The sequence below is a fragment of the Hemicordylus capensis genome, chromosome 6 (assembly GCF_027244095.1).
Source record: "Hemicordylus capensis ecotype Gifberg chromosome 6, rHemCap1.1.pri, whole genome shotgun sequence".
Lineage (NCBI taxonomy): Eukaryota > Metazoa > Chordata > Lepidosauria > Squamata > Cordylidae > Hemicordylus > Hemicordylus capensis.
The window spans coordinates 59,781,529-59,804,062 of record NC_069662.1 but is presented as its reverse complement, the minus strand read 5'-3'; the positions used below and the strand labels follow the sequence as shown (position 1 = coordinate 59,804,062).

The 22,534-nt window shown below is 43.4% G+C and overlaps 1 protein-coding gene across 4 annotated transcripts in view; it reads right to left on the bottom strand.

The window, feature by feature from the left end:
* Positions 1-17,649, bottom strand: part of CD8A (CD8 subunit alpha) — a 41,475-nt gene extending 23,826 nt beyond the window's left edge. For 2 of the 4 annotated variants that reach the window (XM_053259421.1, XM_053259427.1), the window contains exons 1-2: positions 16,873-17,649; positions 2,030-2,088 (exon numbers count right to left, since the gene is read on the bottom strand). The gene's annotated coding sequence lies outside the window, so the exon portion shown is untranslated. The remainder of the gene's footprint in view (positions 1-2,029; positions 2,089-16,872) is intronic. The other 2 variants (XM_053259425.1, XM_053259426.1) reach the window with 1 other exon arrangement.
* Positions 17,650-22,534: the final 4,885 nt, after the last annotated feature.

The window sequence follows — 22,534 nt, the reverse complement described above, 5'->3', positions numbered from 1 at the left end:
AAGAGAAGATGGGAGTTGTAGATCAGTGCATGAGGCGATGAGAAAGTGAATAGAAGATGCAGCTCCTGATGGCATTGACTCTTAGCACTAGCAACCCTATTGACAACTAGGGACATTAGAGTTAAGAGATAGCCAGTAAGGGCACTCTACTTCCCCTTTGTTAGACTGATAGTCTCAGGTTTTATTCTCTCACCTAGAGGCTTTACACATAGGTCTCCTGTCCCGAATTTCCTTCAGAAGAGAGTGTGTGCGTTCACACACCAGCCAAACTTACATTGAAGTCCCTTCGAGATTTTTGGACCCACTCCACACACAAACTGGGCTTTGTGATGCGAATTCTAGTTTATCTCAACATATGTCTGGGTTTTTTAAATGCTGCATTTAAGCTACATTTTCTGAAAATGCAAATGGGAGAGGCACTGATGTAGAATCATTAGCATGATAAGAGGCATGCTAATGCAGATCTATCTCTGCAGGAGTTCTCTCTCTCACCCCTCCCATTGGCTAGAAGGAAAACACGGAGCATGCCATGTGAACTTGTTTCAAAAGAAAACCGAGAGCAGAGGGGAGAATTTTAAGCCCGCGGAAGTGGTTCAATCTGGATTTCTTTGTGCCATTTTTCAAGTCCCCAGAAGTGTATCAAATGCTATCTTGCGTTTAGAAACAGGGTTGACCAGAGTTGAGGCAAAGGCGTGGCTTTACATTTAACTACTGGCTCAAATTATATGCCTGCCCCCAGGGCCTTGCCCCTGGGTTCTGAAAGATGAGTTTCACTCATCCTGGTGCAAGAGCCTCTATGACAATTTGGGCAGATATGGCTTCTTGCTGCAATATTTATTGGCTTTGGGTCAGGATGCTGCCAAATAAATTATTAAGGAGCGTGTGGCAAATATGAAGAAGCAATGGATTTAAGTCTAGTTATCACAAGTAGAGGATGAGGATGAGGGTGGATGGAAGAGGATGAGTGTAGCTTTAAAGTTGGAGAAAGGAACATCAATAACCTGCGCTACGCTGATGACACCACTCTGATAACTGAGAATGAAGATGATCTGCAAGCTATAGTAATGAAAGTCAAGGAGCACAGTGAAAAAATGGGACTACGACTAAATGTAAAGAAGACTAAACTAATGACAACGGGAACAGCAACCAGCCTCAGAACTAATAATGAAGACACTGAAGGGGTAGATAGCTTCTGCCTTTTAGGATCGACCATCAACAGTAAAGGATCCAATAGTCAAGAAATACGTTGCAGACTAGCACTTGGTAGGGTTGCAATGAAGGCCTTAGAAAGGATATTTAGATGCCGTGACGTTTCTACACCTACAAAGATTAGAATCGTTCAGACAATGGTTTTTCCTGGGACACTCTATGGAAGCGAAAGCTGGACTTTGAAGAAGCAAGATAGAAAAAGCATGGACACTTCTGAACTTTGGTGCTGAAGAAGACTTTTGAGGATACCATGGACAGCCAGGAAAACAAACAAATGGATCATAGAATAAATCAATCCAGAATTTTCACTCGAGGCACAAATGACCAGGGGAAAGTTGAAGGAAAGAGAAGAAGAGGACAACCAGCAGCAAGGTGGATGGACCCGATTACGACAGCAATGAGTGCACCACTGAGAGACCTTAAAGGCCAAGTTGAAGACCGAACATCCTGGAGAGAATCTATCTATGTGGTTACTAAGAGTCGACACAGACTTGACGGCACTTAATCAATCAATCAATCAATCATCACTAGTAATACTTTAGGTGGTTTTTCAAACTACCCCCGGCCAGCTGCATACCTCACCCACTTGACCACCTTAAATCAGAGGAGAGCCTTTTCGCTGGTGCAGCTTAATGCCTTGCCTTCTGCCGTTTTGGATGGCAAGATTTAAAGGGATACCACTAAGGAACTGGTTATGTCCATGTGGCTTGGGTGTCACATTCTTTTACACTGTGCTTATTATAGGGGCATTCGTACTATCTGGATCGAACCATTTTTAAAGAATAGGCCTGGTCAATCAGAAGAGTATTACATCTCCTACCTCTTGGCGGATCAACATGCAGCTGTCACAGCGGGGACAGCAAGATTCTGTGTGGCAGCCTGTAAATTGAGACGGAAACAACTGAGTAGTTGTAACTGAGATTTTTGTATAACCTGATGTTTTGTTATCTAGTTTCATTGTTTTGATTTTGTTTTGTTTTATGCTGATTTATATTTTGATGTGTATGTTCATTCATTCATTCATTCATTCAGTTTCTATACTGCCCTTCCAAAAATGGCTCAGGTCGGTTTACACAGAGAAATAATAAATAAATAAGATGGATCCCTGTCCCTAAAGGGCTCACAATCTAAAAAGAAACATGAGATAGATACCAGCAACAGTCACTGGAGGTCCTGTCCTGGGGGTGGATAGGGCCAGTTACTCTCCCCCAGCTAAATAAAGAGAATCACCACATTAAAAGGTGCCTCTTTGTCAAGTTAGCAGGGGTTAACTTGTATGTTGACTGGTCACTGACTGTAATAAATTATTACTTACTAGCAGAGGGGAGGGGCTGCTTCCCTCAATGATGCAAGTGTACTTCGAAGTGGCTTTGTTCAACATTTACCCTGAAGCCAAGTGCGAATAACTCCCTGGAGAGCGAGATTTCCTTCTTCTCCTTTCCCCTCTTCCTGTATGTAGCTAGCAATCCTTATCCCAAACCACCCCCTCCAAAAGTAAAGGGTTTTTATTGATGAAAGGTGTAAATCTTTATAAAATTGATGTTTTGACACACAAATTGACACACATGTATCACATCATGTGGGAATACCCCACATTTCATGTGTTCTCCTCTTCCTTTAATTTTCTTTTTAAAAGTTTTATCATTGGATCACTCCTGTGTCTTTCCTTGTCTCATAATAAAATTGCCTGCTTTATAACCCCCGCTTCTGATCCCAGATGGTCGGGGTCAAAACAAACAAACAAACAAACAAACAAAACCCCGTAACAACTGCACATTTCATAAACATTGCTTTGAGTGCAAATGTTCCCAGGTTCAATCTCCATCATCTCTAGGTAGGACTGGGAAAGACTTTATCTTGAAACCTTGGAAAGCCATTGCCAATCAGTGTAGACAATGCTAATCTAGATGGACCAATGATCAGCAATGAAAAGCAAACAATGAAAAGCAAAAAGATCCATCAAGAACGTCCATTTTGAAATATAAAGTCTTTTTCAGCTGGATGAAATCTCAAAGGAATTGTTATTAGAATGAGATGTTTTTCATTCTATCCTTATGGTCTTGTTGAATGATGCTGCTAGGTTGGTTATAAAAGTGCCTGAAGGTGGGTACTTTTGCACCTATACGCCTTTCCCTTAGCAGTTAATAGCTGCTTGTAGGAGGATTTAAGCCGTGGAATTAGAACAGAGGCAAAATGTTGGATTTGGTCCTCCCATGCCATGGACTTATCCCAGCTACCCCACTACCTGCCCCACCTACAGCTGCTTTTCAGATGGAAAAAATGTAGCGAGTTTTAGTCATGGAACCCCTATGTAATATTGAATGTGACCATCAGAATTAAATCAGTGGGGGGAAATGCAAAGATTGATAGTTTTTTAATTCTGATTTGCTTGGTTGCTTTCTATGTTGCTTGTGTTACCCAGTCAAGTCCCCAGGATGGGATTGGCTATAAACAGATAAACAACCCCAATCAATAATAAAAGAAGTTCTTCAACATTTCTGCCCACGTAATTGAAACTAATAAAGTAGTTGCTTCCATTAGGCATCATACAGTGTTTTAGATGCTGCACTTTTGCAAAGATCAGAGAGTGCTAACACAACTCATGAAACCACAGCAATCAACACCGGAAAAGCCAAACATCAAATTCAAGAGTTTGGTTGCTTCAGTTTTTCCATATCATCTGTTGAAAGTGGTGTGACTAGAAAGAACTCAATGTGAAACTGAAACCTGTGTTTTTATTACACAAGAACATAGGAACAGCCCTGCTGGATCAGACCCAAAGCCCATCTAGTCCAGCATCCTGTTTCATACCATGGCCCACCAGATGCCTCTGAGATAGGGTTGCCATATTCTGGCTTTCCAGATCTGGGTGCCTACTTTGCATATTATGTAAATTGGCTTGAAAATAATTTTTGAGCAGAATAGTGACTGCAGGTTTTGTTCTATAACTCTACTTCTACAAAGGCTAGAGCTTAGCTTTTTAAATTTTTTTAAACTTTTTAATGAAAGCTGAAATCCAGGCGAATCTGGATTGGCTAAGCAATCTGGGTGAGATGCTTAAAATCCGGGTCAAACCCGGAATTTCAGGGGGCATGGCAACTCTATTCTGAGAAGCCCACAGGCAAGAGGTGAAGGCATGCCCTCTCTCCTGCTGTTGCTCCCCTGCAACTGGTACTTAGAGGTATCTTGCTAACTGGGACCCCTGCTAACTGGGCAAAGAGGCACCTTTTACCATGGTGATTCTCTTTATTTAGCAGGGGGAGAGTAACTGGCCCTATCCACCCCCAGCACAGTACTTCCAGTGACTGTTGCTGGTGTGTGTCTTGTGTTTTTTTTTTAGAATGTGAGCCCTTTGGGGACAGGGAGCCATCTTATTTGTTTGTTATCTCTCTTTGTAAACCGCCCTGAGACATTTTTGGAAGGGCGGTATAGAAATTGAATTAATAATAATAATAATAATAATAATACTGCCTATTAACTCAGAATTTGTAAGACAACATTTAGGTACAGACAGATGTATACAGTCTCTTTTTAGAACAGTAGAACAAAAATGCTACTTCAGAATACAAATGCTGTTTTACAGATTGTGCCGGTATTTCTTGATTCATTCATTCATTCATTCATTCATTCATTCATTCAATTTATAAAGAAGACTGAGGAAGCAGTGAGTATATATCCTGATTTGTCCCCTTTTACATAACAAAAACTGAGAGATTTGAAATATTTAACCGACAGATTAAGGAACAATAATATCACATATAGTTAGTGTTTTGCATTTCGATATAGATATAGTCATAAGATATATAATATTAGGACAGTAGAGGAAAGGAAGAGCTTGTGAACAACTTATATAAGAATCATCAGAATAAATGTTGAGAACACAATAAATAATAGATACAATAAAGAAGGCAGAAACATGTTAATATAGGTTGAGTTTCTAAAGGTTCCCCCCCCTTTTCTCATCTTTCCCCCCAAGTTTAAAATTTTAGATTTTCTATACATAAAAATGGCAAACTTCCTATGTTTAACAGGTTTATTCAGACCCTTAACATTAACAAAGTTATCAATAAACCTGTTATACACACACACACACACACACACACACACACACACACACACAGTATATCTATCTGTCTCTTAGGCGTACTCGTTGCTAATCCCATGTGTAGCAGCTCTCGCGAGAGTTCACGAGCAGCTGCCCAGATAGCGACAGGGAAGAAAATGGTGGCAGCGGGCCGGCCAGCCGGATGGCAAAGATAATGGCAGTGAATGGTGGCCAAAGAAAACGGCAGTGGAAGGTGGGTGGGAAGAAGAAGATGATGGGGGCGGGGCAGGGAAGAAGATGGCAGACAGGCAGGGAGCTGGGGCAGAAGACAGCAAGCGGGTGGGGAAGAAGACTGCTGGTGGATGGGGAAGAAGATGGAAGGCAGGAAAAGAAGGTGGTGGGCGGGGGGCAGGCGGGGAAGAAGACGGCCGGTGGGAGGGGGTGAGCAAAAAAGCAGCGGCAGAGGCCAACTATAGGCACAGATGCTCTATGCCTGGCCCAGCTAGTAGGAACTCTTTTGCTAAGGTGAGACAAGTAAAAGTAAAATTATGCTACAAGAAACACATGATAGGGAATGAAAAATGGTATTTCTGTTTTGTTCCTCTGCTAATATTAAAATGAAAGGAGTAGCTATATAACTTAAGGAATTGCAGTACAGAATGCAAAACGTGTTAAGGAATTACTTAGGTTGATATATCTTCCTAAAGAGTGTTTTTCATGGCGGCGGGGGTGGGGGTGGGGGTTGCAGAATTACAACTGGTACAATATATGTTCCTAACTTAGAACAGAAAGGCGTTCGTCAAGAAGTGACAACCACGTTGATAGACTTTGTAGAAGGAGAATTAATTGTTACAAGAGATTTTAATACAGGGCAATTCCAAGGGTAACAGAATCAGACATGTTACCACTTTTCCCAATGACTGTAGCCATAAGGAAATTTTCAAGTTGATATTATATACACCTACTGGTAAGAGAACAAAGTATTATTTATTTATTTATTTATTTATTTAACATATTTTTATACCACCCAAAACTTACGTCTCAAGTACTACTATAAGGCCATATTTTAAGTCTTGAAAGACACATTAGTTCACCAAACCATCTTGGGAATCCTTACTGAAGGCAGTATAAAAACCAACCCACCAACCTAGTTTTAAAAATTTGGTGTGTGAAATCAGTCCCTAAGCTACTAATAGATTATTTCCATTGCTAGAGATGAACTTTCTCAAAAACGAAATAAAACTAGGGTTTCACTTTTAGCAAACCTATTGCTAAGTTTACTGGAACTAAAAATATTGAATACTTTGCTAGCATTGTGGTCAGGAAACTTTGTAAGGAAACAGGTCTACATTTTCAAACATTCACCCTCTAAATGTAGTTTATTATGCCTCCGCTCCGCACAGCATCCAAATAGAATACAATTACAAACATTGTAGCTGTGGGCAGGTGGCGGCAGGCCCTGTAGCTTCTTTGTTTGCATTCATTTTATGCAGATTTTTTTGAAGGGAGACACTCACCCCCAAACTCTGAACCCCTGAACTCAAATACAATCCTGTGACAAAACTACACAGTATAAAGGCAAAATTGTCAGATCAATTGTCAAAGTGCTTGTAAGCAGGGCCAGATTTCATATCTGAGATCCAGCCCTGCTCAAAGCAAGAAAGTTGCCGGGTTGAGCATTCCCAACCCTTTGAAATGCTGATTAAAAATTAATATATTATTCTGTGCGAAAGCGGCTCCTGCTGACCTTTTGTTGAAATATTGGTATTTTCAGTGTATTTCAAAATGTGAAATCTTTTACATTTTTCAAGAAAAATAAATAAATTTCATTGTCATTAATACTTACAGTGTATTAAGTATTAAGTGGCCTATATGATGAGGAAAATTACTCAAAGTAGTCTCATTGAAATTAAAAAGACAAGGGAGGCATTGGCAAAATACATGTAAAATGCAAAGAAGTGCAATGATTTCACGATGACCTCATTTTGTTAAGAAAAGCTGCTTGAGAGGCTGCATGTTTACATAGAAGCACTGTCTGTCTACACATGCTTAATCGCTCTCCAATCTTTTTCCACACCAGAGCTCCCTCCCTAGCTGCCTCCCTCCATGGGTTTCTAGATGGAGGTTTGAAAGGGTAAGCACACATCTGGAATCCTATGTGGGGAAATGCAGTGGGGGTTAGAGATCTGGAGAGGGAAAGTGATGGGTAAAGAAAGGGTTATGCAGTGACACTCTTATACCTGGACCTTGGGGTGGAAGTCCAGAGACTCCACAACCCCTGCGGACCTGCAAATCCTCTTTAGTCTGTCCTAGGTGGTAGAGATGTGTGAACTGGCTCAAGCTCGAGCTGGTTCTCCATCAAGCCGGCCCAGTCCGAGGGCTTGCCCTTGAGCCAGACCAGGCCTGGTTCAGCTTGAGGTTGAGCTGAACACTCTGGGCTGGTCTGGGGCCGGTCTGGTTTTTGTTTTTCTTTCAATAGTGGACATACCGCCTCCAAGGCCTTGGGGTGGTTCTGGCAACCACGTGTATGTGTGTGTTTCCAGTGGTTCCCCCTCTTCCACCAGCCTTCTCCAGGTCTCCCCTGGGCTGTTCCTGCCCTTTCTGAACCTGCAGTGGCCATTTTGGAGGCTACGCATGGGCTGGGCACACAAATGGTCTGTGTGCACACGTGAACTGGGTCCCAACCAGGGCCTGAAACTTGAAATTTGAGCCAAGCTGGACCCCTCATTCAGGGTGACGAAACCAAACATGCTCGGGTTGGTCCGAGCCCAGTTTGGACTCGAATTGGGAACATTGGTTTTGTGCACATCCCTACTGGGTGGTGTGGTCGTCACATCGTCGGCCCATGCTGCCTGGGCAGCCGAGTGTGCCAGGCAGACCTGCGGCAGGCAGCTGAGCATGACCTCTGTGTGACAGAGGGGAGAGTGGAGAAATAAATATGTGGGATGGGAATATTTTAAGTTGTGTGTTAAAATGTTTCTGCTAATGCATATTTGCATCAATATACCTCCTTTATATTCGTACATTCTTGTGAATTCAGTTGCTGTTTATGCCCTCAGGAACCTACGTGTTAAAAATACTGCCTGTGTCACAGTGTGTGTGTGAGTGTGTGTGTGTGTGTGTGTGTGTGTGTAGGGGGATGATGCTTAACTTTTAGCAGTGGGGGGAGGCCTCCAAAAGCCTTGAGGTCCAGGCTCCAAAATTACCTAGGTGCACCTCTGGGGTTATGTAAATATTTTAAGCATTTATATTCAACTTTCCTAACATGTTTTGCAATGACAAAAATATAGAAGCTACCTCTGCTACTTCTCCATTTTGCCTTTCTTAACAAGAAAAGATGTTTTTAGGGTATTATTGCATGCATTTGAGTGTAATGTGAAGTTGCAGTAAGCATATCTTTTCCCCCGCCAGATCAAGTGTTACCACATGAAAGAATCAAAGTGATAGGTGTGCATGTGCAGATAGATATTAGGTACACAGTGGCATTAGTCTGTCTGTTTTATTTTACCCATATGTTCCTATTTTGCAATAGCATATGTGGATTAGACTTTAAAAAAAAGAAATAGTTCTTCTCCTGCTAATGTTTATGTCCTGTGCGAGATTCTAGAGGACAACCACCTGTTTTGTTTGTGCTATCAACTGTCAAGAAACCCCAGGCACATGAGGTAGATGGCTGTGGTTAGATAGTGGTTCTTTTGTGCACCTAAAGCAGTGGAGCAAAACATGTGACAGAATTAACTCACTGGGGGCAAGAAAACCTTGGATTTAATTCAACCTTTATGCATGGAAAGTGGAAACTGCAGGTAGCCCATTATGGGAAGTACATCAGAAGATGGGGGATAGAGCCCTCAATAGGGGACTACAGCTTACTATGGCCACACATCATGGAAAACTGGCACCTCAGCCAAACTGCCAGTTTCTGGATCATATGCAAGAACTCAACTTCCAGTGCCAAGATGGCCATGCTGACAATGGGTTAGGAGTGTGCATGGAACCGGGAAACCCGGTTCCATGAATAGAACCAGACTCGAATAGAATAGAACCAGACTTGAACTGAACCGGGCCTGGTTTGGTTCTGTGCATGTCAAGTCGGCCCCCAGTTTGGCTCAAGGCTGAACCAGTTCAAGCCTACCTCGAAGGGGGTGGGTGGGAATTTTTCTTAAAATTTACTGCCTGGTTAGGTGGCCTCTGGGGGCTAGGGATGTGCAAATTGTTTCAATGTCTAGCTGGTTCAGTTTGACAGTTCAGGGTCAAACCGAATCACCCCCGCCCCCGGTTTGGTCCAAGCCTGGACCGAGCCAGGGTTTCACAATTTTAACAAAAATTTCACTTGCTCCCTCCAGGAGGGTTCTCCAAGGCCGTGGAGTATGTGTCCATGGAGGTTCCCCCTCCCCCTGCTGGCTTCCATTATTCAGTAAATTGCCCGTTGGGCATTCTTTGGCCCTTTCCAGGCCTTTCCTCCATTGCGGTGGCCATTTTGGAGACCACCGCACATGCCCAGTGGGCCTCTACCTGCTCGTAGTGGCATTTTGAAGGTCTTCACACATACATGCCTGGGTCACAGCTTCAAAATGGCCACCACGAGCAAGCCAAACCAGCCCTAAAAACACCGGGGGGAGGCCTGCGGGAGGAGTGAGACCCGTTGGAGACCCTCCTGTGGCTGTGGCAACACACCCTGGAGCTGCCAGACCAGGCAGTAAGTCCCCCCCCTTCTAGAACCCCTGAGCAGGCCTGGGGGGTTCGGCTCAAAGTCAAGCTGAACCAAACTGAACCGGGCCCTGTTTGGCTTGAGAGCAGGCCATCCAACAAGCCCAGTTCAATGGCGAACCAGCTCAACCTTGAGCTAGTTCGCACATCCCTACAATGGGTGTGCCATCTGAATCCACCAGTGTAGGCATGTTCTGTCTTATTTGCATCTACAAGTCTAGGTTATAGATACTGGATTCAGAAGTATCTATAGGTAGGGTATAATTGGCGGGCTCAGACATCACACCCAGTGTTGGCATAGCCATCCTGGCACTGAATGTTGAGCTTCCACGTGCTCTCTGAGCACTGGAGGTTTGGCTCAGCCAAATATATAGACTTATCTATTGTTATCCTCATTGCAAAGCAGTTAGGCTGAGAAAATCTGATATGTCTGACACAGAGACCACCGAACAAAAGTGCCAACAGAATGCTCTTGTTCAGGGCTCCAGCTAGCCTAGAACAGGAGCCTTGTGGTGCTATTCAGGCGGTGGGGGTGTGGCATTTCAGGAGGGAGGAAAAGAAAAACCACCCCTTCTTTTCTTCCCACTCCTCGAGGCCTTCCCATGATGTTCTAGGAAATGCTAGCAGGTCAGGTTTGGGATTGAGCATTTTATGGGGTGACAGGGAGGAGAACGTCTAAAGATTGTAGGGTTGCCAGCCATGGTTGGTCTGGACTCTCCAGGAACTGACATCAATCTCTGGGTCACTATGGAAAGCAATCCTGAAGATTTTAATGGCTTTATGTTGTGAAAAATATGGGGGGGGGGAGCAGGATCTCTAGGAACAATTGAAGTCAGATTTGGCAACCCTTGAAGAGTGAGAAACAGAAAAGCTGTTCTTTTTCCATTCTTTCCCCTGGAAACATCCCGTACAGTAAAGGGAGGGAAGTTTTAAAAAAACTTATAGCATGCATTGTATGTATGTATGTATGTATTTAAAATATTTATTTTATGTATGTATTTAAAATATTTCTATACTGCCCCAAACTTGTATCTCTGGGAGGTTTACATGCGTGTCTGGGTGGTTTACCAGTCTTCTCAACCTCCTTCCAGTCCTCCAGGGTACTCATATAAGTTATGTGAGCAAACTACCACTCCACCACTTGCCCTCCATTTTTTCTTTAAAAATAAATAAACAGCAACTGACATTGGGACTCAAGAGCCCTGAACATTCAGTGGGTTCTAGAAGGTCACCAGGTCATTTTTTGGCCTGTGAAACTTTCTTTTTCTTATGCTTTACAAACTGATCTGCTTCTGTGTACCAAGGCAGTACCTGCTGAGTATCATGCCTATGCATGATGCCTGAGCATCATGCCTTTGTCCTCTGCTAACTGAGCAAAGAGGCATCTTTTTAAAGTGGTGATTATTTAGCAGGGGGAGAGCAACTGGCCCTATCCATCCCCAGCTGATCAACAGCATTGGATTGTTTCTGGACCTGCTTATAATTGGTTTGCTTGTTTGCTGTTGGTTTGATATTTTAATGTTTTTATATTAGATCTTTGAATTTTTATCACTGTGCACTGCCTTGGGACCACTTGGTGAAAGGTGGTACACAAATGTCAATTAAAACATAATATACTTGGCTCCAGTGATGTACACATGAATGGCTCCAAGCCTTGACAATTTTTGGAAGCCAGTAAGACATTTGTATTTGAGCTTGTTTTTATTCAATGAAGTTAAGCAGCTGTGGGCTGAATTTAATTCTGATTTTGTATTTTGATAGCTTATTGGGATTTTCATTTATTGATTTTATTGCCTTTTGATTGTAGTGTTGTTCTCTGGGCTGTAGGGCTGTCCTTTGGGGACCCCCAATGAATGGCTCAGAGCCCCAAATCTCATCAGCCACCTCCTTCTCAACTGGTTGGGGGAATCACCTCGGTAGCTGCTGCTGTTCCAGCAGCAACGATAGTTTCTCCAAATGTAAAGGATTTGACTGTATTGTTATATGAGACCTTAAAAAAATACATATTTTTCTTGGGGGGCATGATTGAGTTTAATTATTAAAAAGGGTGCTGTGGCCGCAGGCCCTGTAGCTTCTTAAGTACCTAACAACATCCCTCCTGGGCTGGCATGAGCCTAGAAGCTAACTAACTTAACTAGCTTGTCAACTCTCATGAGCTTGTTCTTGTCACGCCTGGATATTAAATATGATATTACATGTTAAATCAAATAAAGATCTCAAATAGCAATTGATGACATTCCTTAGCATTCCTTAACATAGCAACCTCTTCTAGGCATGATTCAGGCTTGCACAAATAGCATCACAATCCTTTATAGAGATAGCTTTCAGTGGCCCTCAAGGCGCTTATTCTCTGCAATCGATTACAGGAGCTGCAGCAAAAAGAAAGACAGGAAGTTTTAAGAACAACAGGAAACCTCAGGCACATTTAAGGGGGTCTAACAAACCCACCGTCATGAAGAAATGCTGCCAAGCCCCATCTCATGACACCCAGGTGTTGCTGTGGATTTCATGCCTCACCGCAAATGTTGCAAACTGGGTGAAGGCAGACATTAAATGCTAGTTCATTGCGCACTGCTCAGAATGCCTCAAACCTGGGGAAAACATCAAAGAGTCCTGTGAGAAATAAACTGCTATCAGGTTTGCTCGGAAGTGTGGTAGTAACCACCCTTGGTGACTATATTTTGCTCAAAGTGGAGGAAATTAGCTCTAATAGGCACAAACTGGCATACAGCTATGTTCTTAAGTCTAAGATGCCAGGAACGTTGACCGAGATATGGATACAGTGGAACTTAGAAAAGGCTAGAGTAAAGGAACAGAGACACGTGCCTTGAAAACAAAGAGGCTATTCTCACAAACAGCAGGAACTGCACTAAGGGCGCCCATCCTGGTTCCTGCTGCTCGTGTGCAGCAATGGGAGCCATGGGGCTCCTGGTGGTGGCTCGGCGTGGAGGCACTTAACCCAGGATTCAGGTGCGAAAACCGGGTTAAAAGATCGTGTGTCACTGCGGTGCGGCTTCGCAGTGCGACGACTCATGAGTAGCCTCCCAACCGGGAGGCTACAACAAGCCTCCCGGTGTCAGGGGGACTCCCCACAAGGCACTGCACACTCACGCAGTGCGTTATGGAACTTCCAGGGGCCGGGAGGCCCCCCAACCCCACTGCCCCAACTGGTTCCATGTCAGAGATGGTGATTGTCTGGGTGGCCGATCTGGCTGCCCAGGGAGTGTTGCCTGATTGTCTGCAGGGAGAGCAGGTTAAACCTGCTCTCCTTGCAGACCCTGTTTTGGCTCTACACATGGCTCATGTGTAGAGCCTTAAAGAGTTGCTTTATTAAGGGGTAATAAGGGTACAGAATGAGTAAAAGGGTAGTTAAGCAAAGATTTGCGCCCAGCAGGGTTGCTGACAGCCGTCCTTCCCATAAGGAGTTTGCAAACTCTCTGGAAATGGCTCAGGTTGCCCCAATACATATTTATAATGTCATAGCACTGAGGAAATGGGAAAGAGGTTTGGGGTGAAAGTTTTAAAGAAAGAACTAGACCAAGGATGCCTTCATAGCTCTCTGTCTTCTGATCAGATCCTTCTGTCCATGTGCATGGGTGTGCGTGTGAACAAGGTGAATCAAGAGGAAGGAACAAGCAAGAGTAAGAGCAAGAGAGCCTGTAAGACCCTCATGGGAGAGGATCCTATAGTGCAAAACATAGCCTGAAAGCATGATTTGATAGACTAGATGATTGTAATTCTGTATCAATCATACATCCTGAGATCTATTGCTCGGATGTCCCCCTTAAACAAAGGAGTTCCGCAACAGATGTTTTACTACAAGTAGAGGTCTGAAAGAAAGATGAGAGGGGGCACATCTATCTCCAGCATGACTCACTGAAACTGTTGACAAGGCAGCAAAAGCATCCTTGTCTTATCTGCAGAGGCTCCTTAAGGGGGAAGGAAGCCCCCATTGTCTTTTTTCTCTTTTGTATGCTAGGCTGTTCTGCCCTGACTCTCTGCCTATGCTCAGATGCAATCAGAATGGCACATCGCAATCCCACTGCAGTTGTGCTAATGACCTAAGGCTAAGGGCACCAGGAAACGCTTAATCAGAATGACCTATAAGCTTAGGAATGTAGCAGGCGGAAACTTCACTTCCATTTAGGCTAAAATGAACGGGTTTCTGGTCTGGAGGTGCATTGAAATCAAAATGGCAAATGGAGCTTGCATTCCTTTCCTTTTGTTTCTATTTTACCCTAATTATGGTCTGCCCTGCATATCTCTCTGCCTATGCTCAGATGCAATCAGGGAGGGCCATTTGTTTCCTTTAGTCTACAAATGGCCTGAAAGGCACTATAAGGATATGCCTTATCAGAACGACCTTTTGTTTGGAATGCAGCCACCTTTTCTCTTCCAAGCAGGCTAAGGAAATAAAATGGCTAAGTTTGAGAGGCACACTGAAACACCCCAACATGGTGTAGCGAATGTGGCTAATAACAGAATTGCTAACAAAGTCACTACCTCTGAGTACACCTTGAGTGGGACACCTGGTGTACAGCCCTGGCTGGTCCCAGGAACCAGGGCCCTTGGAAAATCTCTCTATGTCAGGTTTCCACAAGATTATCCTTGTGTTTTTATGGCCTGAGAATTTTAGGAGTCCTTGGGCAGAAAACCCAGAGATAATCCTTTTTCGCTTGAATCTCTTCCAAAGTGGGCTTGCCATGGCTGACTGCCTGGGAATCTCAGTGCTCCCCCTCCCCACATTGCTTTAAAGAGGGGAAAAAAGGTCAGGACAGGAGGTCCAATCAAATATTCCCCACTGCATGTCTGAATTAGCCCTACATCCAGGGGCGTAGCCCGTGTTTGCCCCTCTCCCTGGTATCCCCTCAGAATGGGGGAGATAATGAAGAAAATAGGGAGGTGTGGAGCTGGGAGTGTCTCAGGGGCTGGGGGCCCCGGGTTCTTTGAACCCATCTGCTCAATTATAGCTACACCCCTGCCTACACCCAACAAAAGCTATTCTTAAAATTTGCAAAGAGTTGGCTGTAAACATGAGTTTGCTGCCATCTATAGACAGGAAAGAGTGATGCATTGAAATGTAATTAATTTGGCACTTTTGAATGAGAAAAGATTTATTCATACGATGATGTATGTTCCAATACCACATGCTTTGCTAGAGAAACCTACCACAAGAACAGCTCTCCTTCCATACAGGAGGACAGGTCTATCAATGGCTATTAGTCTTGATGATGGGCCCTGGGGGAAGGGAGAGCAGAGAGAACCAAAGCTGCCCCAGCTGGGCTGACTCTGTGATTTTGTTTCTGCCTCACGCACTTGCAGGTATAACTTGGCTGAGCTTGCCAAAGGTGTGAGCCTAAGGGTGAGGGCCAAAGGGCTCTTGATTTGTGGTGAACAGTCTGTGGACCTGGGATTATGAGCTGTGAAGAGAGGAGCCTTCATGGGAAGAAAAGACCACAGTGAGCAAGTAGTATTGAGGGACCATAAGCAATTGCAGGACTTGTAAAGACTTTCCAAATATCCAAACCAAATATAACCAAATATGTTGCTGCCTAGAAGGCAATGTTCCTTGGGTTTTTCTGTACAGCCGCCTATTTCTCTCAAGCAGAAAACGATAGAGGATTACCTTTTTCCTGCTACACATGATAATGTGACAGATTCTGATGCAGTATGGGTGGGAGACCTGGATAGTCTAGAGGTGATCCAGATTGTAGCTACTGCAGATGCTGGGACTTTCACAGGGCCTGATGACACAAATCATGCTACCTCCATTTTTGATTCAAATGACTCCATAGTAATGTTGTTTGAAATTCTCAAGCTACCTGATATTACCCCTCAAAGGCAATAAGATAATTTTGGTCCCCTTATTTCACCACCATATTTTAATGTGTCTACTCCAAAGCCTTCTCATCAGAAGAAAGGCGTGGCTCCCCCTCCCTTATCAGCTTTGGGAAAACACTGTACTTGTTCAGGATGGGCAGTATTAACACAATTTGAAGAGGTCTCCCAAGTATCAATCAATCTTTATTACCGTCTAGACCAGCATAAAGTATAGGGATGATTACATGGTAAAAGTAAGATTAGATAAAAGAAATGCTTGCATATAAAATAATACATATAAAAATACTAAGCCAATGTTAAAATGTAAGAGTGATTATGTGTTAAGTGAGATTAGATTAAAAAAGGACTACATATAGAAATTAAAAATTAAAATTAAGAACATAAGGACTAATAATACTAAAAGGACTAAAAATAATATGCATGAGAGCCTCAACACCGGAGAGATCATAGAAGTAAAAGGCATAAAAAGAAGGCATAAAATTGTAATAAGGTTAAAAGGTAGCAGAAATATATAAAATCCTGAGCAATGACTGGAAATCTGCCAAATTGAGGGTATAACGAGCAGAAAGGGGAGGCACGTGAGCAATTACAGGGCCTGCCCAGAATCACAGAGAGTCAGATTAAGGCTGGAGGGGGCTCACTGCCCGTCATCTGCCGACGAATGCTGATCGCAGCCGCACAGTACCTGGCAACGCTATATGTAATGGCAGGCTTAGAGTCAGAGAGTAGCAAGGAGCTGTAGAATTGGTTCGGACGACCTGGGTACTTGCTTAGCAATGGAAGGATGAGAGAAGCACTGTAAGAAAAATGAGATACTTCGGAGTTCTCTCTTCACATATGAAGAATGGAAAAACTCAGAAGTTCTCAGGGGGCTTTAGCTTGTTTTGCTCCCTCAAGATTTACAAAAACTTGCAGATAAGGAATGAAAATTGACAGTATTAATTTTTTCCCTAGAATCCTAACAGTGTTCAGTTAGTAAAAGCAGGAGACAGTTTTAAGTTCAATCAATACACCACAAACATTTAACAGAAATTTTCTATTGTTAAAAATAAAAAGTGTTCTTATAATACCTCTTCCTGTTTCTCGCAGTTACACGTTGTGGTGACTTCTCTGTTCGAATCTCCTGTGCTCCTTCCTCTTCTTTCTCCCTTTCTCTCCCTCTAAAAGCTTTTAATAGCCCCTCTTTTAAGCTCGATTGTGGAGTCACCCCCACAACTTTGCTTCCCACTCTTACTAATAATGATTGGTCAGAAGAATCCACACCGTGGATAACCTATAACCCAATTTGTCACCCCTTTTGAAGTTTCGACCCATTGGCCACTTCTTGAATGTGCGTAAATGAAACCTACAAAAGCTACATCATAGATGTTTTGATCGAAACTCATGGAAACATTGTGGTTTGAGCATGTTCTGTCCTAATGTACTCGAAGTAAAATATAGACTAAATTGGGGAAGTATCCTGATGTGTCCCCGAAATACCATCTGACATTTCAATTTAAAAAGGCATTTCATGACATCTTGGAAACATGCTTGGACATAGCACACCTGTCATCTCAGGCCCCAAAAGCCTGACTCTCCTAAAACCAATGGCAAGCACACTGGTCAACTTGGCCATAGAACAAGAAAATGCCCTATCCTTTGTCTAACAGCACAAATGTCTCTATGGAACGAGCAGTATAGGAGGACATGCTCAATAGTTTTGATCTGCCCTAATCCACAGGGGAATAGTTGCTCTGCGAATGGGGTCCCTCTATAGTGGCCTTTCACTACTGCCGAGGGGAGGCCATGGCAGTGAGCCAAAGTGAATGCCTTTCTGTGGCTAGGGACCTCCAGTTGGGTGAGGTATGCTGCTGGAGAGGCAAAGCCTGTCAGTGATATAAAATTTTGGAACACTGCTGAGATCAGTTTGGTGCTCAGTGTCTATAATGGTCTGTTTGATGGTTGCTTTTGCCTGATGGTAGCCCATGTTGAGCAAGGTCAGGGGGAAGAGTTCTAATGCAGCTATTTTTGCCTCAGTTGTCTCAATCCAACTATATTGGTAATCGTTGTGTAAGGTTAGGGGGGCAAGACCAATTGAGCAAGAGGAAAGTCTAAGCCTATATCAGAGAGTGGCCACCCACACCCTAGCCTCAATCTTGATCAGACCTATCTCCAGGTACAAAGTGGCACTGGAGACACATCTCGGAACACAGAGCGCTGCTCTCAGGAATTTAGATTGTACATGTTCCAGAGTCGCAATATTGAGAGAAGGGACCAGTTGTGCACCATAGAGGAGTTGAGCTAGTGGCTTGGCTATGAACAGTTCAAGAGCCGCGGGTAGATAAATTGCCTCCGTTTGTCTGCAGGAATTGGAGAATGGTAGAAGAGCTTCTCTGGGCATTTAGAGCCACGTGTTCTCCATGAGCTTTTCTAGAGCCACCAGAATGAAAAACTACTCCCAAGTATTTGAAATGTGCAACTTGCTCAATCTCATGTCCCTTGATCCTCCAGGAGTGGATCTTGGGCTCCTGGCAAAGGCCATGATTTTAGTTTTGTGATAGTTAATTTCCAGGCCGTCCTCCTTGCAGTACAACATCAGGGCCCTCAGTGCTCTTCTAAGGCCGATGGGGGTCCTTGAGAGGATGGCTGCATCATCCGCATACAACAGGATGGCTATGTGTCTTCCGGTGAGCTTAGGATGGTGGAAATCTGGATTGCTGAGCTGGTCCACCATAGAGTTAATGTAGAAATTGAATAGGAGTGGGGCCAGAATGCATCATTGTTTGATGCCCTTCTGAGTTGGTACAGCTCTTGTGAAGCGGCCTCGTGGGGTACATTTCACCTTGAGTGAAGTGTCCAGATGCAGGGTGCGAAGAAGATATAGCAGACGCCGGTCAATGGAGGAGGCCTCCAACTTCTCCCATAGTTTGACACATGAGATGGAATCAAATGCAGCCTTGAGATCAATGAAGGCGGCATAAAGTGAGGAGTATTTTCCAATGAGATGCAGGAGAAGTATTTTCCAATGAGATGCTGTAAGACTAGGCACTGATCAATAATAGAGCGCCCTTCTCTGCTTCTTCCTCAGCAAGGAGATTTTCCTGTTCCAGCCAATCCCTGTTTCCTGTATCGGTGTCTCGCATAAAGTTTGCTGATGGTGTTGAGCAAACTGATGGGTCTGTAATTGGCAGGATCATCCTTCTTGCCCTTTTTAAATATGGGGGCAATGATCACTACCCCCAAGTCCTTGGGAATTTGACCATTCGTGTCTATATAGGTAAAGAGTGATGCCAGGATAGGGGCCCACAAGTCCAGATTATTTTAACAGCCTTTGGTGTAATAAGGTCTTCACCTGGAGCCTTTCCTGGTCTTAGTTGGGCAACTAGACTGTGGATCTCTGAAGTTAACACCGGAGCCCATGCTGGAGTATCCTCAATGGCGCAGGAGGAGCTTCTACAAACGGCAGCAGGGTCTTTGTATAAATCATGAAAGTGTTTCTCCCAGATTCCTGGATGAATATGACAATCCAAGTGATTTGGGCCATAGCTGGGAGAGTGCTTTGTAAGACGCCAGAACATAGCAGAGTCTTTGGATCTAATGGCCTGAATGAGTCCCATCCAGGCCTCTTTCATGGCCTCTTTTTTCTTACGGGCCAGCAGAAGTTTGTACTGTCTTTTCTGCTCAAGAAGATTCTGTGTGGCCCACAGACCAGAGCTAGATGTATAGACTTGATAGGTGTTTGCAAGGGCTTTTTTGGTGTTAACACAGTCCTTATCAAACCATTGCTTGGAGGCCAATTGACGCTGTACATGTGGCTCACGGTTCTTACGAGAGAGGAGCTGCTGTAGTTCCTAGACTAGGGCATTGTAGAGCTCCAAAGGCGCACAAGTAGGGTCATTATTTAGTAGGGATAATTGGATGCATTGCAGGTGGTCAGAGGCAAGTAGCTCTCTTAGCGCTTGATCCAGTTGTTTTGACCATTTAGCATGGCAGTATGTTCTTCCCACCAAGGATATGGAGGAATTGTAGTAGATCTCTATGTGGAACTGATAAATGAAAGGCTTCAGGAGTAGCGAAATGGGAAGATGGTCACTGTCAAATTTGGGGGTAACCTCAAATCTCTTCACCAAAGGAAGCAGGTTCCTTGAGGTGATAAAGTAATCAATCAGGCTCATTCTGGAGCCGGCGAGACAGGTAAACTTGGCAGGGTGATCATCTTCAAACGAGCTGTTTAGAATGGAGAGGTTAAGTCTGGTGGTCATTAGACTCAAACAAAGACCCGCATAATTTGACCTTTGGTCCTTAGAGGGACAGATAAGAGAAAGCCCGTTTGCCACGGGAGCGGGGCTGGGTGGATGGGCCCTCTGTTGAGTGTATGGTTGTCAGGGCCCAGTCTGGCATTTAGGTCATCACCCATCACCACAAATGCATCAGGAATGGAGAGAAGGCAGTCTACTACATAGTTTTCAAGTTCAGTCCACATTGCTCTGACCTGTAGCTTCTTACATTGGGGAGGGAGATAGATATTAATGATCAACAGTTTGCATCGGCTGAATTGGACTGTCTCCCAAGTAAAGAAAGTTCTAATGGGGGCTCAAGCAACTTTATCGGCTATTTGTTCTTTGATTGAACAAGGCATTTTGAAAATTGCTTCTCCTGACTGTGTCCCTGATAGGGAGAGGACTAAACCCAACTAAGTACTAGTTCAGTACTAAACTAAAGAAACTAAAGACCAGGTTGGCCACAAATATAACACTTTTCATGATGAGACATTAAACCAGGAACTACCAAATATAGAGATACTCCTTTTTATTCTGAACCATTTTATGATAGGTCTGCCCTACATTTGTTGGTCCTAGGGGCATTGAAGTCCCAGTCTCTGCAAGCTGTGAAGAGAATACTCTGGTAACAATAGATGAGTTCTGGGATAGTTCTGAAATAACACTCATAGGGACAAGTAAGATTGCTGTGACAAGGGATAAGGTAGATGAGGCTATCCTGGCTGGAAAGCCCACTTTTAAACTCCATGACCAAGTCAGTGATAGGGAGCAAGGAATCCACCAGTATACTAATTCATCCTTGAGAGCTTCCAGGGACCCTGATCCGAAGGAATCTCCCATTCTTACCTTGACCAATTGGACAATAAAGGACAAAGCAGGCTCATTTTCAGGGGAAGAGGCCATCCTACAGGATTTGGGATGTAGTGCTGGAATTGTTCGAGGAAATTACTTATATAGCAGAGTATTTCAGGAGCTAACTCTTTCCCTGTACAGCAGAATTTAACAGAGTCTCAGGGGCAACAGTTTGTAAATGATAACCACAGAGATTCATGTAAGGTTAAACTAATCTACATTATTCAGAAATCCATGATGATAGAGAAGACCTATATCTAACAGCTGGCTACATTTTGGTCAGAGAGAGATCTTTAGAAGCATGCTGCTCAAAGGAGGAGGAGGAGGAGGAGGAGGAAGAAGTCACTCCCAGGAAGTTCCTGAGTAGTTTATCCATAGAGGTGTCATAGAAGCAGAGATAAACAGGAAAGAGAAAGAGACCCTATTAACTATCTGTCTCTACTCCCAGGGCCCCTAGTGGCCATTAGGGTTACTGGTGCAAAAGGCCGATGTGGAGATCTTAGAAATCGAAGCCATACATGGTCTCATGGGCACAACAGTGCTAAAGTTTCAGTTTGAGGACATTGGTTTAAAGATTAAAAACTGCTACACATGATCTCCATACAAGGCACGGAACTGGGCCCCCAAGAACTGTAGCTCTGAGTGGGTGGGTGGGTGGGTAGAGATTTCTAATACAGACTTGTCTAGCAGAATTGCCTATCTCTGTGCCTCTGCTGGGGTACACTGTCGCTTGTCAACAGGTGTAAGCTGGAGAGGACATCTTGCACCAAGTTCTGGAACATCAATTTGTTTCTGAGTCCAATTCAAAATGCTGCTGTTGGTTTTGTTTTTTAGATTGAATTATCCATTTATTTCAGTTTTTAAAACTATATATAATTTATTTCATAGTAACAATATTTACAAAATTCACAAGATAAAAAGGCTCTCATACATCTTCAGAAGAAAAAGAGAAGAAAAAAAGAAAACACACTTTAAATCATGGAGTACATGTTATATAAGCATGGATCTGATTTGCTAACATTATTATTCCAATAATTAATAAAACCCATTTATTTACAAATTCGTCTACTATATCAACTTTCCGGTTACACTGAAGGTAATGAGTCTTAAGTTTGTCAGGACTAATTTACTCCATTATGGCTTAGTCATGACTATAGCTGGATCAGGATTTATAGATAAGAGAATTTTATTCACATACATTTTGGTTTTTACAGGTTTGGTTTAGGCTTTCTCACATACATTCTGGCCAAATTAGTTTTCGGAGATTGAGTGAGCCAAAAAGGAATCGAACCTGAACTGAACCAAGCTTTAACCTGTTCAAATGTGCTCCTTTATCCCCCACCCCTAACTCCCACTCTCATTTTTAACATGTTATATATTTGAGTGTGTGCTGTCTGGTATTTTAATTTCCCAAAGGGAAAAAGCCAAAACCGAACCTGTACTCAACAGAGAACTGATTCAAAGTGTAGCTAATCCTGCTTCACCAGATGCATGAAGTAAACCCATAAGTGTTAGATGTATAACATATGTACATATCAGTCAGGAGAGCTGATCTTGTGGTAGCAAGCATGACTTGTCCCCATAGCTAAGCAGGGTCTGAATGCATATGAATGGGAGACTT